A 13,139-nucleotide genomic window follows, 5' to 3' on the forward strand; every position below is an offset into this window, starting at 1 on the left:
ACACCCCGTTACTAAATGGGCTTTCTGTATCTGTATTAATTTATGTTCATGTTCCCACACGTATACCAAAAGTCATCATTCGCAAATTTCCCCCATTATCAGTGAGCAACTTTGCCAATAGTCCTTGTCCGGTCCCAATCCATTTTTCCATTATCTGTTCCACATTTTATTTTCCTTTTCTACGTATAATTGTTGACTGACTGAACCTAGTTGCCAAGTCTGCAAAGTGTAAAATGGAAATGTTCTTTTCTTTCTCTCACCTTAAGATCCATAGTCACAACTTTATTAAAATCGTTCACTTAAGGGCAATGTTCTTCTATATTTCCCACATATATCACATTTATCCCTTATCTGTTCCATAGGTTTGGTATATTCTTCATCTCTTATATCCGCATCCTTGAGAAAAAGTTTGGGGAAGACGGATGGGCAAATTGCAGATGCAACTTTAACACAATCAAGTTTTTGTGTTCCAGACTTCTGGGGCGGGATTCCCCCCCTACCCAGCGGGGCGGAGGGTCCCGGCGGGACGGAGTGGTGTGAACCACTCCAGCGTCGGGCCGCCCCAAAGATGCGGAATCCTCCGCACCTTCAGGGGCTAAGCCCGCCCCGGAGTGGTTTGCGCCCCCCGGCCGGCGTGGAAGGCCTTTGGCGCCACGCCAGCCGGGGCCGAAGGGACTCCGCCGGCCGGCGTGGGTCCACGCATGCGCGGGAGAGTCAGCGTCTGCTGACGTCATCCCCGCGCATGCGTACATGGAGTCACTTCCGCACCGGGAATGGCGGATGGCTACGGCCTCCGGTGCGGAAGGAATAGAATGCCCCCACGGCACAGGCCCGCCCGCGGATCGGTGGGCCCTGACCGTAGGCCAGGCCACCGCGGGGGCACATCCCAGGGCCAGATCCCCCCGCGACTCCCAAATAACCCCGTAGGCAGCCCGCCCCGCCAGGTCCCGCCGGTAAGGGACGAACTCCAATTTACGCCGGCGGGACTGGCTACAGGTGGGCGGGACTTCGGCCTATCACGGGCCAGAGAATTCGGGTGGCCCCGGGGCCCATTGAGTCGCGCTGGCCCCCGCCATTCTCCGAGGCGGGTGGCGTGACTCATGCCATGCCGGTTTTTGGGGGGTGGGAGAATTCGGAGGCCGGCGGGGGGTCGGAGAATCCCGCCCCTGTTCTCTGAAGCTAACAGTACTTCTTTAATTTCTTTACAGGAAAAATTAGGATCCATTAATAAAATACAATAGACTCCAGACTGTGTAAATTGTAAGTCCACAATTTTTCCAACTATGATGGCCTTGTCATTTTCCATGTGTTTCCTTCATCGATGGTCAGCTCAATAGTAAAGGTATTTCATTTGGTATGACATCCGTGCTAATCAAATGATTCATTCCGCTGATTTTACAAGGAATCATTATTCTTTTCAGCAATTTATCATCATCCTCAAATCTGAAACTCGTAGAAATTCCAAATTCCTTAACCTTGTTCTGAATCTTTGTCACTGAAGAGTCCCTTCATACCATCTCTTTAAAAAAAAAATTTAAAGATAGATGAGGCGGGTACAATTTTGTCTTTTAAGAAGCATTGAGACAGGTATATGGGTAAGATGGGGATAGGGAGATATGGGCCAAATGCAGGCAATTGGGACTAGCTTAGTGGTAAAAACTGGGCGGCATGGTCAAGTTGGACCGAAGGGCCTGTTTCCATGCTGTAAACCGCTACTACTACTCCAATTCTTTTTTTTCCAATTAAGGGTCAGTTTAGCATGGCCAATCCACCTACCCTACACTTATTTGGGTTGTGGGGGTGAGACCTACGCAGAAACGGGGAGAATGTGCAAACTCCAAACGGGCAGTGACCCGGAGCCAGAATCGAACCCAGGTCTTCGGTGCCATGAGGCAGCAGTGCCAATCACTGCGCCACCCTGCCGCCCGAATTCAGGTAATATTTCAACCAGTCCAGTCCACATACTGTAGATGTACCTCTGGGGCGAGATTCTCCGACCCCCCCGCTGTGTCGGAGAATCGCCGGGGACTGACGTGAATCCCACCTCCGCCGGTTGCCGAATTCTCCACCACCGGATATTCGGTGGGGGCAGGAACCGCGCCGGTTGGCGGGCCCCCCCCCCCGCGATTCTCCGGCCCAGATGGGCCGAAGTCCCGCCGCTAAAATGCCTGTCCCGCCGGCGTAGATTAAACCACCTACCTTACCGGCGGGACAAGGCAACGCGGGCGTGCTCCAGGGTCCTGGGGGGGGGGCGCGGGGAGATCTGGCCCCGGGAGGTGCCCCCACGGTGGCCTGGCCCGCGATCGGGGCCCACCGATCCGCGGGCGCGTCTGTGCCGTGGGGGCACTCTTTCCCTTCCGCCTTCGCCACGGTCTCCACCATGGCGGAGGCGGAAGAGACTCCCTCCACTGTGCATGCGCGGGAATGACGTCAGCGGCCGCTGACGCTCCCGCGCATGCGCCGCCCGGAGATGTCATTTCCGCGCCAGCTGGCGGGGCACCAAAGTCCTTTTCCGCCAGCTGGCGGGGTGGAAATTCGTACGGCGCCGACCTAGCCCCTTAGGGTTGGGGCTCGGCCCCCAAAGATGCGGAGCATTCCGCACCTTTGGGGCGGCGCGATGCCCGACTGATTTGCGCCATTTTGGGCGCCAGTCGGCGGACATCGCGCCGTTTCTGGAGAATTTCGCCCCTGATGTCTAATACAGTACAATTGAAGAACTCTGTGATCAGCACATTCACCACTGACTATTGTTACTAAGACAATACCTTCTCCTTGGTCAATATCTCCTCCTTCCTCAGAGTCTTCTGTCTCATGTTTGGTTTCAAACACCGTATTATATCCCTTAGGACAGCATAATGGAGTGTTGAATCACACCTATAACACTGATTGACCACACCTTGGACATTTCTGGGCTTCATTTTTCATTTCCCAATTCATTCCCCCTGCCATAATTGTTAAAGGTGTTTCTGTCCTCATTATATTTAGTTATAAATCTTCTTTCATATTGATGCTTGCTGCCTGTTTCTAGACCACTTTGCCAGCTCGTTAACATCGTGTCTTACATACCGGCGGCATGGTGGCACAGTGGTTAGTACTGCTGTCTCACAGTGCCAGGGATGCGGGTTCGATTCTGACCTCGGGTGACTGTCTGTGTAGAGTTTGCACATTCTCCCCATGTCTGCGTGGAATTCCTCCGGATGCTCTGGGTTCCTCCCACAGTCCAAAGATGTGCAGATTAGGTGAATTGGCAATGATAAATTTCCCCTTAGTGTCCAACGTTAGGTGGGGTTACAGGGATATGGTGGGGGAGTGAGCTTTTTCAGAGGATCGGTGCGGATTCGAAGGGCCAAATGGCCTCCTTCTGCACTGTAGGGATTCTATGATTCTTCCCATAGTCTGTCTTATTGCTGGTCGACCCATTTGAGTTATGAATGCTGCCGGGAAGGAATGTTTTCCCAGGAACTGTTTTAGCACTTCTGACATTTGTACGAGCCAGTTGTGCCTTGCTGCAAATGTAACTCCCATCCATGTTTGTAACTTTAGGACAGTCCAATAATTTTAATGCAAGTACCGATTGAGGGATTTAAATGCAGAATTTTTGCAGCCTTGTATACAGTCTGCCAAATTCCATTTTGTACTCTTCTGCGGAGGTATCCTCCTACTTTGTAAATTTGTCACAATCTGATTAAGTCTCATAAACACGAAAGTCAGAATTTTGTTAATCTTAACCATGAAATTTAATGTATCCAAACCTTCTTCTAAGTCCAATTGCTCCGGCTCCAATTTGACAAATCCCTTGCGCCTTATTTTGCTTTCATACTGTAATGAAAGTGCCAAGGCCATTCCTTGTTTTGACTTGGGTAAGGACTTAATCCATGTCTACATGGTAACTTCATTCTTCCATTGGTCGTAGGGTTGACGCTCAGAAACCAACGATGAGTAGTCTTACCCAGACATTATACACTTGGATTCAGCCATTTATTTTCCATGTTACTTTAAGTCACTCTTCAGGGTTAAAATTCAGAATACACCGTCTTTCATCCGAAGAAATCTTAGTTTGCAAACCTTTTTACTCACAAGTGCTAACCATTCTCTGCCACCATTTAATCTCCGTTGGTAACTATAATAAGAACTAGAAAACAAATCTTAGTTCTTCGACTCCAAGTTTACTCAGCCCAGTAATCACTTCACCAACAACATCACATTGCCAACTGTATCCCCAGTATATTCGGTGCACTCTATTAAACAATTAAAATCCCAATTCCAACTTAACTACGAGGGAACATTAATTATTTTCTAACATTCTCCACAACTAGTATTAGCATCAGGGGGCTCCTCCCCCCATCATACATAACGCAAACACAGCCCCCAGTAGGGCACCCCTGAGGGTTCACCCTGGCAATGCCCCTGCCAGAGGTTGGTACTGTCAGATTGGCACTGCTTGGTTGGCACCAGCTCTGCAGCATCACCGAAAATGTCTTGCCTTGCAAGGGGCAGAATGGTGGAGACCAGAGGCGAAATTCTCCGTAATCGGCGCGATGTCCGCCGACCGGCGCCAAAAACGGCGCGAATCAGTCCGGCATCGCGCCACCCCAAAGGTGCGGATTCCTCCACCCCTTGAGCGGCCGAGCCCTAACCTTGAGGGGCTAGGCCCGCGCCGGACTGATTTCCGCCCCGCCAGCTGGCGGGAAAGGCCTTTGGTGCCCCGCCAGCTGGCGCGGAAATGACATTGCCGGGCGGCGTATGCGCAGGAGCGTCAGCGGCCGCTGACGGCATCCCCGCGCATGCGCAGTGGAGGGAGTCTCTTCCGCCTCCGCCATGGTGGAGACCATGGCGAAGGCGGAAGGAAAAGAGTGCCCCCACAGCACAGGCCCGCCCACGGATCGGTGGGCACCGATCGCGGGCCATGCCACCGTGGGGACACCCCCCCCGGGGCCAGATCACCCCGCGCCCAGGACCCCGGAGCCCGCCCGCGCCGCCTTGTCCCGCCGGTAAGAGAGGTGGTTTAATCCACGCCGGCGGGACAGGCATTCTAGCAGCGGGACTTCGGCCCATCCCGGCTGGAGAATCGCCGGGGGGAGGGGCCCGCCAACCGGCGCGGCGCGATTCCCGCCCCCGCCGAATATCCGGTGCAGGAGAATTTGGCAACCGGCGGGGGCGGGATTCACGCCAGCCCCCGGCGATTCTCCGACCTGGCGGGGGGTCGGAGAATCTGGCCCCAGGTGCTTATAAAGTAAAATCCGGTCACTGTCCGTGTGGAGTTTGCACATTCTCCCTGTGTTTGCGTGGGTTTCATCCCCACAACCCAAAGATCTGTGGGGTAAGTGGATTGGCCATGCTAAATTGCCCCTTAATTGGAAAAAATGAATTGGGTACTTTAAATTTATTAAAAAATAATAAAAACAAATAAATAAAATCCAGTCAGGGCAAGGCATGGTGGTGGTGGTGGTGGTGGGGGGCTATTGTGCGGAGGGGAGCTATCAGTTGTGGTGGTGGCTTAGGTGTAGAACTAGATCCAGTGGGAGTGTATGAAGCTAGAATCCGGTATTCACAGTGAGATTATGCATGCTGACCTCCAGGTGGTGAGTGAGTGAGCCCACCAGAGCAATCTAGACAGGGCATTGGACCTTGGTTACACCCCCAACCCATAGATTAATCTTAAATCAGCCTTCTATACCGAGATCTGAAGAAGACATGTTAGTCTTGGAGGTGACCAGAATGAGCCCATTTAGCAGTGGGAAGCGACTAGATTTTCCATTAAATGAGGTGGGATGATGCAGACTCCATCTTTTCCTGCAGATCCCAAAGGTTGGGGTGGGAATATTGCTGGGGGACATCAGCAGGCATGATCCTGAAGGCTCGGCCTGTGGCCTGTGGATATTTGAAGCAAATATAATTACTTCAGGGTGGGCATTTTGCAGCTGTTCCTCCCCACTACATTTGACAAAGTTGCTATGGATGTTGTGGCAGCTGTATTTACCCTCATTTACGTGCGACTTTAATGGTAATCTGCAACACATCATTTATTGGGAAACAAATTGAGCATCATTGTGTCAAGTTTTTCACCTGAGTTTATACTAGTGTCAATCTTTGAGATTGTTGGAACAGGTTTAGGAAAACAATAATTAAATATCGGGAAACAGACATTTGCTTTTCTTAGCTTGAACACAGTAGGCTAGCTAGACTTTCTTCTGTTTTGCCACCGATTTTCAGATTTACTTGGGCAGCTAATGGAGTAAATGCGAGTGAGATTTGTTTAGGTTGGTTCAGTTTTCACTGACACCAAGGTTCCTCTACACTAATCCTGTGCTTTGCATAACCGGCCTGCAAGTGGTGAGTACAGATGTTGCTGAACCTTTGGAGGTATTGAGACTGCTTACTTAAGGCCTCTTCTGGAACTGCAGCTTCACTGAGCTGAGAGTCAGTTCAGGCCACTCAGATATTTGCTATGCATAGAGGTGTTAGATTAGAACAAAGAACAAAGAAAAGTACAGCACAGGAACAGGCCCTTCGGCCCTCCAAGCCTGTGCCGACCATGCTGCCCATCTAAACTACAATCTTCTACACTTCCTGGGTCCGTATCCCTCTATTCCCATCCTATTCATGTATTTGTCAAGACGCCCCTTAAACGTCACTGTCGTCCCTGCTTCCACCACCTTCTCCGGCAGCGAGTTCCAGGCACCCACTACTCTCTGTGTAAAAAACTTGCCTCGCACATCTCCTCTAAACCCTGCCCCTCGCACCTTAAACCTATGCCCCCTAGTAATTGACTCCTCTACCCTGGGACAATGTCTCTGACTATCCACTCTGTCTGTGCCCCTCATAATTTTGTAGACCTCTATCAGGTCGCCCCTCAACCTTCTTCGTTCCAGGGAGAAAAAAACAAGTTTATTCAACTTCTCCTCATAGCTAATGCCCTCCATATCAGGCAGCATCCTGTTAAATCTCTTCTGCACCCTCTCTAGAGCCTCCACATCCTTCTAGTAGTGTGGCGACCAGAATTGAACACTATACTCTAAGTGTGGCCTAAGGTTCTATCCAGCTGCAACATGACTTGCCAATTTTTATACTCAATGTCCCGGCCAATGAAGGCAAGCATGCCGTATGCCTTCTTGACTACCTTCCCCACCTGTGTTGCCCCTTTCAGTGACCTGTGGACCTGTACACCAAGATCTCTCTGACTGTCGATACTCTTGAGGGTTCTACCATTCACGGTATATTCCCTACCTGTATTAGACCTTCCAAAATGCATCGCCTCACATTTGTCCGAATTAAACTCCATCTGCCATCTCGCCGCCCAAGCCTCCAAACAATCTAAATCCTGCTGTATCCTCTGACAGTCCTCATCGCTATCCGCAATTCCACCAACCTTTGTTACGTCTGCAAACTGACTAATCAGACCAGTTACATTTTCCTCCAAATCATTTATATGTACTACGAGCAGCAAAGGTCCCAGCACTGATCCCTGAGGAACACCACTAGTCACAGCCCTCCAATCAGAAAAGCACCCTTCCACTGCTACTCTCTGCCTTCTATGACCTAGCCAGTTCTGTATCCACCTTGCCAGATTACCCCCAATCCCGTGTGACTTCACCTTTTGTACTAGTCTACCATGAGGGACCTTGTCAAAGGCCTTACTGAAGTCCATATAGACAACATCCACTGCCCTACCTGCATCAATCATCTTTGTGACCTCTTCGAAAAACTCTATCAAGTTAGTGAGACACGACCCGACCTTCACAAAACCATGCTGCCTCTCACTAATACGTCCATTTGCTTCCAAATGGGAGTAGATCCTGTCTTGAAGAATTCTCTCCAGTAATTTACCTACCACTGACATAATTCTCACCGGCCTGTTGTTCCCTGGATCATCCTTGCTACCCTTCTTAAACAAAGGAACAACATTGGCTATTCTCCAGTCCTCCGGGACATCACCTGAAGACAGTGAGGATCTTTTTGACGAGGCCTACAATATCCCTTGTTATCCAAGGATGGCAAAATTTGCCATATTTATCCTTCTTCCTCACAGGAACATGCCGGTCCTGAATTCCTTTCAACTGACACTTGAAAGCCTCCCACATGTCAGATGTTGATTTACCCTCAAACATCCGCCCCCAATCTATGTTCTTCAGTTCCCGCCTAATATTGTTATAATTAGCCTTCCCCCAATTTAGCACACTCACCCGAGGACCACTCTTAACCTTGTCCACCAGCACTTTAAAACTTATTGAATTGTGGTCACTGTTCCCAAAATGCTCCCCTACTGAAACTTCTACCACCTGGCCGGGCTCATTCCCCAATACCAGGTCCAGTACAGCCCCTTCCCTAGTTGTACTATCTACATATTGTTTTAAGAAGCCCCCCTGGATGCTCATTACAAACTCTGCCCCGTCCAAGCCCCTAGCACAAAGTGAGTCCCAGTCATTGGGGAAGTTGAAGACTCCCATCACAACAACCCTGTTGCTTTTACTCCTTTCCAAAATCTGTCTACCTATCTGCTCCTCTATCTCCCGCTGGCTGTTGGGAGGCTTGTAGTAAACCCCCAACATTGTGACTGCACCCTTATTCCTGATCTCTACCCATATAACCTCACTGCCCTCCCACGGGGAGGCCAGAGAATCTCTCTCTATGTATCTCTTAATTTCTTACATTGAAACTTGCATGAACTAATAACAGGAATCACTAAAATGTAGAGTTGATCCTCCTCTCGTTTAATCCCTGTCTGTTCCAGGTGGGAGCTGGCAATTAGTAGATTTTACATAATATGAATTATAGATGACTTTACTCATGAAGGCAGGCGGTTCTGACATCTTCAAACCATCAATCAGAGATCATCTGCTCTGTAATGCCCTTCAGCGCAATCAGGAGCAATGGCTGCTGCTGGTAATGCACCCACCAGAGACAAAGATCGATGAGAACCCAGACCACATCTCAGAGAGGGCAGGATAGGGGTCACAGGATGGGGATCGCTAGCTACTGGGGGTGGGGATCGGAAGAAATACCGGAGGGGTAGCTCTCAATATGTCCTCCCTTCCCAATCCTGGGTGCCTCAAACTCACACTGAGTGCCTTTGAATGAGTGACTCCCCTGGAAGCCATCAGGTTTGCTCTTTGGGCTCCCCGTATGGCACTCCCCTAATATGCAGCTGGTTGAATACCATCAGTGGCAGGAAGTGAGCATTAATTGCCCAGTTCAGGGGCCCAATTAGCATTTAGACAGGAAAGCCATCCATAAACCTTCCAGACTTAAATCGGGCCAGGGACAGGAAAGGTGGTGTCGTCCCCATTCTGCATTCACCCAGCCGATTGAATGCCCCCACCTCCAACCTCACTATGCCTATACTTGGAGTGAGCTAACTTAATTCCTCTTGCACCAGTGGGCACCGGAGCAATAGGTCAGAAGATGAAAAATTTGAGGGAGAACTAGGAAATAGGGCCACTATGGCTCTGAGGAAGAGCAGACAGGGAGATGTTGCTGAAAACAGCGGGACTGGTGGCCTGTAGTGCATATGTTTTAATGCAAGAAGTATAACAGGTAAGGCAGATGAACTTAGAGCTTGGATTAGTACTCGGAAGTATGATGTTGTTGCCATTACAGAGACCTGGTTGAGGGAATGACAGGATTGGCAGCTAAACATTCCAGGATTTAGATGTTTCAGGCGGGATAGAGGGGGAGGTAAAAGGGGTGGAGGAGTTGCACTACTGGTTCGGGAGAATATCACAGCTGATCTCATCCAAAATCTGTCCAACAACAAATTTTCATTGTTTTTACATCACTATCGTTGTGAAGAATGTGTCTGTTTACAATGTCAACTTATACATTTGGATTTGTTGAAATTAAAATTCTCTGATCCCAGTTCCAACATGTAAGATAATCCAGAATTACACAGCATTTAGTCTGTGCAGCAGATATATTGTAAGATAATCCAGAGTTACACAGCATTTCGTCTGTGTAGCAGATATATTGAAGAAACCTCTCCAAATGCACGCATGTGCTACCTGTGAAAACAATTTATTTGTAACCTTTTGCACATCAAATGTGTTGAGAGATAGAATTGATTTTAGCACAACCGTTGCATATTTGGTCTCTATTATTGTGGAAAGCAGCAGCTTTTGTAAATGAAATGGGCTAGCACCAACTTAGGTACCAGACAGTTATTCAACAATGAAGCCCCCAAATATGTTTTTTAAATTGCAGGATATAACGGGTAAAGCAACATCTTAACTGCCCATCAAAACTGAATGATGCTTTCAGAAAGTTAAAGATTTTGAGTGTGTCTTCTAAATTTCCTTTAACTTTTTTCCCCCTCAATTAATCATGTTTAGAAAAACTTAGTTGTGGGAGAATGCAGTTCGGACAACTTGATGAGTTTAAAATGCCATACAGTCTGGATACCCAGAAAAATAACTTAAAAAATAGCTAACCAGCAAAAGCATCAATTTAACAGCATTCTACTTGAGATAAATTGTCAACTTTGTTCAGCCTGCTGGCTGTCATTCATCCCAGTGTTTCATGAGTAACATGACCTTAAAAGACACAGAAGGACAAGGAGGTGATCAGAGTCCATGTGAATCAACACTGTGTTTGAATGTTCAGTTACTGTGGTTTATTTTTTAGAAAACAGGAATCCTTTGGGGTGTGTGTTCCTTCTGCTGTTGCTCAGCAAGGCCATTGACTGTTTTTGTGGTTGGAACGCCTTTTTGTAAAAGCTTATTGCATCTGTACAAACAATAGCATTATTTCTGCAATGCGTAAACGCTTGGGTGCTGTCTCTTCCACAACACAGGTTTAAAGATGGGGTCAGAAATGTCAAGGCTGCAGACATATCCATGGACACTGTCAATGTCATTGTTTGTTGACCTGCTTGAAAGGCACGCTTGATCGATTTGTGAAAAAAACATTCCCAACAAGCTTTATCCCATCCAGATGACCCGGCTGAGGTTTGGAGACTGGCCCGCTCTGGGAACTCAAGCTGCTTTTAGATTGTTCTTTTCAGCAGGGCTATCAGTTTCCTCTTGGCATAAATATTTTTAACCTGTAACTAACGATTTGGAGATGACATCGACTCAGGGAGATGAGATTCTGCCTTTGGTCTTCAGGTGACTGAGCAGGCCGATCCTCGATCTGCAGATCTTTGGGAACGTGGAGTGGGACATCCTATGAGGTACTGAGATCCGGAGTACAGGGTTTCCTTTTTTTTCCTATTTTTCCGCTGCCCTACCTCATCATTAAAACATTTGGACTCAAAGCATGATGGAAAAGTTGTCGCCATTTTGAACGGCGGTAGCAAGCTCCTCCCAGTCATTTATGTTACTGCTTCCGTGCATCAAGGAGACGTTCAGAATGTCTGTGTAACATTTTCCTTGTCCCCCTGGAATGCTGGCCATTTGAGAGTTGAGAAAACAGGACATGACAGACAAGAAGCTTTTCGGCCATCTGGTCAGAGTGTGCAGTCCATCATTGATTTTTCAGGGGGTTTGCCTGAAATGTTTGTGGAGCTGACTGCAAGAAGACACTAGTGTTTGTTTGATGGTCCTCCCATTGAATTTGGAGGATGCGGTGGTGATGCTTGGTGGTGTGCTCGGTCCAACTCAGGAGGGACGTGAAACTACCCTACCCCACCATCCTCACGAACATCCGTGTGAAGTACTCCATGGGCGTTGGGCCTTCCATCCCCTCTGGCAGCCCCACAATTTGAATGTTTTGCCTCCTGGATCAATTCTTTAGATCTTTTACCTTGGCCTTCAACAACCTATTCGCTTTGGCCACTAAAGACATCTCCGTTTCCAGCGAGACAATCGATCACTGTGCCTCGAAAGGGACACTTCCACATCTTTTATTGTGGATGCACAGGCTTTCATGGTTTCATTGGTCTTCTCCACAGGGACTTGGATGGAGGCCAAGACCTCTCCCATTGATTTCTGGAAGTCCTCTGACACAATCTGCCAGTGTTTATCAAATTCCTTTCCCAAGATATTTGAAAGCACCTCAGCCGTTAGTGGAGTTGCTGAAGCCCCAGAGGCTGCATCCGCCATTTTAACTGCCTATGAACTCTGAGAGGCCTCCGATTCAGTCGACGAACTTCTACTGTCCACCTTCTTTCCCCTGACTTTTCTGTTCATTTCACCTATATAGGATTGTTATTCCACTAATTATGTGGGTTTTCAAAAGAAAATACCCCCTAATACTGAGAGAAAAAGGCAAGAAGTGCAGTACTCTAGCGGGAGCCACCTCGTGCACATCACCCCCCTTCATAACGTCAACAGAAGTCTTCACAAAATTCTTATAGGGCCAGGCAGGGTAGATGCAGGAATGATGCTTTCCCTGGCTGGGTTGGGGAAGGTGGGGGGTTGGGGGGGGGGGGGGGGGGGCGCGAACTAGAACCAGGGGAAACAGTCTCAGAATAAGGACAGACCATTTAGAACTGAGATGAGGAGGAATTTCTTCACTCCGGTCGCTGGTGCTGAATTCTCTGTCCCATGGGCTGTGGAAGCTCAATTATTGAGTACATTCAAGATAGAAGATTTCCAGCTATTAAAGATATCAAGGGATATGTGGATAGTGCAGGAAAATGGCTTCGAGGTAGAAGGTCAGCCATGATTTAGTTGAATGCCGGAACAGGCGCGAGTGGCTGAATGGCCTACTTCTGCTTCTGATTCCTTTCTTCCTATTTGCACATCTTGGGCGAAATTCTCCGGTATCGGCGCGATGTCCGCCGACTTGCGCCCAAAACGGCGCAAATCAGTCGGGCATCGCGCCGCCCCAAAGGTGCGGAATGCTCCGCATCTTGGGGGACGAGCCCCAACCTTAAGGGGCTAGGCCTGCGCCGGACAAATTTCCGCCCCGCCAGCTGGCGCGGAAGTGACATCTCCGGGCGGCGCATGCGCGGGAGCGTTGCGGCCGCTGACGGCATTCCCGCGCATGCGCAGTGGAGACCGTGGCGAAGGCGGAAGGGAAAGAGTGCCCCCACAGCACAGGGCCGCCCGCGGATCGGTGGGCCCCGATCGCGGGCCAGGCCACCGTGGGGGCACCCCCCGGGGCCAGATCGCCCCGCACCCCCCCCCAGGACCCCGGAGCCCGCCCACGCCGCCTTGTCCCGCCGGTAAGGTAGGTGGTTTAATCTACGCCGGCGGGACAGG

This window comes from Scyliorhinus torazame, chromosome 15 (assembly GCF_047496885.1).
Source record: "Scyliorhinus torazame isolate Kashiwa2021f chromosome 15, sScyTor2.1, whole genome shotgun sequence".
Lineage (NCBI taxonomy): Eukaryota > Metazoa > Chordata > Chondrichthyes > Carcharhiniformes > Scyliorhinidae > Scyliorhinus > Scyliorhinus torazame.